Below are 3,900 nucleotides of genomic sequence, written 5' to 3'. Positions count from 1 at the left end.
TGAAGGTGCGCTAAAAGGGCCATTAGGAGGAATCACATCAATACTGTTCCTACATGTACTTGTCATTTTGCAGGAGATCTGAATTGAGTGTGAGGACGAGAGCATTACTCACCGCACGCTGTAACATGATTCATCCAAAACACTGAGATCAGTGTCGGAGGTGAACTCCTGATCCTGTGAGACTTATTACAGATATGTTTCTGACAGGCGACAATCAAACCTGCCTTGATTAAGTGAATGTGCGTCGGCAAATCGCACATATATTTGACAGCTCAGTTTCAGGGAGTGCAGAAAGGTGATCTGGCACTGATCAAGGAACGGGGAAACATGCATTATCATCTCCTGTGATTTCTGAAGTCTCCTCAGAATGGATGGATGGAGGACAAACTATTTACAGAAAAGAAAATTGGATATCCTCCTTCAGGAGGAGGAAGAAGGGAAAAAATAGTGAATGTGATTCTTGGAACAGATGCTGAGGCCAAGGAGGATGAAAAAAAATTGACAGTGTTCCCTATCACAGTTAGGCCCAGTCGTAACTCAATCTCCTTCTGCAAAGAGACAAGTTCGCCTGAAGGTAAAGGTCAGAAAGTTTTGGGGTTGGTGTTAAAACTGTAGTCTTTGATGAGAAAACAAAACAAAACCAAATTCTCGTTGATCTTTTCAGGACCCTAGAAGTTTGCAGATGTTAATGTTACATAAAATGTTTTCACCCAGATCATTGGAGCTCAGCTGGTGGAACGTTTATCATGGCTGTGTATAAAAGGAGCATCAATCAAAGGCTCAGTCTCTGCAAGTTAGCAGAATGTAGTTATTACACTGAGAAGAGATTAAGGTAGCAGGAAGAAATCTCTGTTCAAAGACCCAAGATGGAAGCATCTGCTTCACAAAAATTACTGGACATTGGACAGTGTGCATGTTTGATCGATATCTGTTGAATCTGTCTGGCACATGGTGAAGAGAAGAAGCTGACAAATCCAAATCTTCTCCAGCTCCAAACAGGCCTTTGTTTTGGGTTCTTCTTGGAACTCTTCACTCGTCACTCACTAAATGGTCACTATTGACCACAAATGTTTGAATTAAAAGATTTAAAAAAATTCAAGAGGTACCAGTCATGTGGTTGAGTGCTGAAGAAAACAGCCTGCATCCTGACACTGATTAAAAATGTATCTCCCTGTGCTCCAAAAATACTGCTGGAAATCCATCCGTGCAGTTTATCATTATTAGCTGTGAATTACACTTTTCTCCAAGTGTACCTTCTCCACTATAACAGTAAAGCTCCAGACTCTCAATCCAGTCAATAAATAAACTTCAGTTTGATACAGCCGCCATGTAGAATTGTCATCGTTTTGTTTCTCCCATTCACTACTGCGTCATGGTCAATTCAGTGCTTAGACTGGAGTGCGAAGAGAAACAGCATTGAGGAAAAAATAATGAATTCCCTTTTTCTTTCAACACATGGATTTGAAAGAAAATCCATGTGTCTACTGGATTTAACCATAAGTGTGTTATTTCATAAGGACTTGTTGTGGCATCCCTCATTTACATGTCACAAACATACACAAAAGAGACCAGGAGATGTTGAGCCATTGTAAGATATTGAGTTGAAAAACACCACTACATCACATTATCTCAGTGGACGTGGGGGCAGAGGAGTGCATGGTTTACAAGCATCAATCTCTCACCAAAAAATACTTCTTAACTTAGAAAAAAAAGAAATGAAATGTCAATGTAAACCCTTAAAATATGATATATAATAAAAATTGTTTATCTAATATAACTTTTAGGACTTGATGTATAACAAATATATGAAACTGTTCTAACTCAATTGGGATTCTAGAAAAGTGAGATTTACATTTGACATTCTTGCATCTTACTCAGATAAATATATGCATGAGTGCAATGCGTGTCCAGTTTCTAGTCGGGCGATGCTTATACAGGTGAAGCAGCATGGCTACTGTTGTGGACACAGAAACAGAGCCTGTGACTACTGCAGGAAATCATTACCACTTGCATGTACGTGTTTGGTCTACCTGCAGTCCAGATTAGAGCTGATCCGCTCAGAATCACTCGGGTTAAAGATTTAAATCTTCAAAGTGACTAAGAAATCCGGGGTCTGTGCTTTTCATTAACCCAGAGTTCTCTGACTGACTAATGCTAAATACACAAAGAGAGTTAGCGGACATATTGAAAGACAGCAGACACAAAAGAATCACCTCAAATATCTGATTAAAATGAACAAACTCAATGGAACAATACACATCAACGCAACATCACAGGGATACTGTAAGTGACTTTAGATCATTTAGAGCCTCAGGGTTAGGGGTAGAGGGGTGGGGGGGGGGGGGGGGTGCGGTGAGGTGCCGGGGGGCGTGAGGGGCTTCCAATGGAATATGGCACGCTGGACATAAGTGTATCACCACTGTAATGCTTGAATGATAACAAGCCTCCAGTCACTAGGTGGCAGCGACTCATACAGTGGTTTGTACAGTTAAAATATACATGTTGTCAGGTTCTCAATAGTATTTCAATTCGCGGGGGCATGGGTGAAAACATTTATGTCCCCTGGGGGGGGGCATGACAGAAAATAATTGAGGACCACTGATTTAAAGTAACGTAAGTCCACAAAATGAACTGAGTTTACCAGTAGGAGTCCAGATCTGTGTCCTGTTGAAAATGTTTGCTATATAATGTAGATATAATGTAATGAAGAGAGTGACTACTGAAAAACAGCTGTAGTCTGTAAAACAGCGAAAAATTGACACAACTTTGGCTGAAAGAAGGCCACTGTTAATTCACTCATTTGTAAAATTCAGGAGTAATTAAAAAGAAGCGACCCAATTTCGTCCTTCTGCTCGATAATCAAGGTTCACTGCAGCATCAACACCTTTTGTGTGTTCACTTAACTGAAAATACTGAGTCCCTGCTTCTCCATGTAAAGCTGCCTGTAAATAACCTTCAATGATCTGCTCGTAGACCATTGGCTGATTGCCTTCGCTGCTATGTATTCAGATAATGCTGTTGTTTACATGCTGCAGGAAGCAGGATGCTTGCACACACTGCAGCTAATGTCTTAAAATCCAATAGTTATTTCAAGGATGAGAGGTTTGTCGTTGTCTGAATCCCACGGCCTCCCTCTGAAGATTGCCTTCCTTCAGGTGAGAGTCCTAACAAGTGTGCAATTCTGTGTTATTTCATTCTTGACAGCGTGAAGCTAATGTAATGCATGTTGAATGTTATTTAATCTAAGTCAGAGGACTTTGACATGCAAACCTCCCCCCCCTCCCCCTCCGCCCCATCTTGCCATCCCCTCGGCCCTCCGCACTTGCATTCTCACCACACAGAACACACATAAACACCATTTCATGGTTGTATGCTGCAGGGCAGGCCGGGCTCTAAGGAGACAGATGCCATGTCCCGTCTAATTTGTACAACATATAAACTGATTATAAACAGGAGGCCGGCAGGCATTGTGTTTTCAAATTTCAACACTCGATCACAGTACAAGAGAGAGCGCAGTGAGTTCCCTCAGAGCACTCTGGGTAAAGAGTGATCAATAGTAAGAGGGAGAGAGAGAGAGAGAGAGAGAGAGAGAAACGCACATACATACACACTGACATTAGCCATTCTGTTGTTTTGTTTAGCCCCGTGGTCAAAGTGGGATGTTGTCCTGATAATTCCATTGATCACAGCCGCCTTGGAAATGCTGAGCAGGAAAGGCTGGTATAATTAGCTGTGTAACAAGTGGCCGTAAACAGCCAGAGTACATTACACAGCTTATTGAAATGCAAGCGCTGAGTGGTTCGCAGATCGTTTCCTCGCAGCAATATTCAGACTCCTATATTAGACACAATGTATGCCTGATTTCTCAAGCGTTGTGTCAATAGCAACTGGTTTGATGTG

The sequence above is a fragment of the Cynoglossus semilaevis genome, chromosome 14 (assembly GCF_000523025.1).
Source record: "Cynoglossus semilaevis isolate Cse_v1.0 chromosome 14, Cse_v1.0, whole genome shotgun sequence".
NCBI lineage: Eukaryota > Metazoa > Chordata > Actinopteri > Pleuronectiformes > Cynoglossidae > Cynoglossus > Cynoglossus semilaevis.
The sequence above is the reverse complement of the archived record's forward strand: the minus strand, read 5'-3'. Positions refer to the sequence as shown.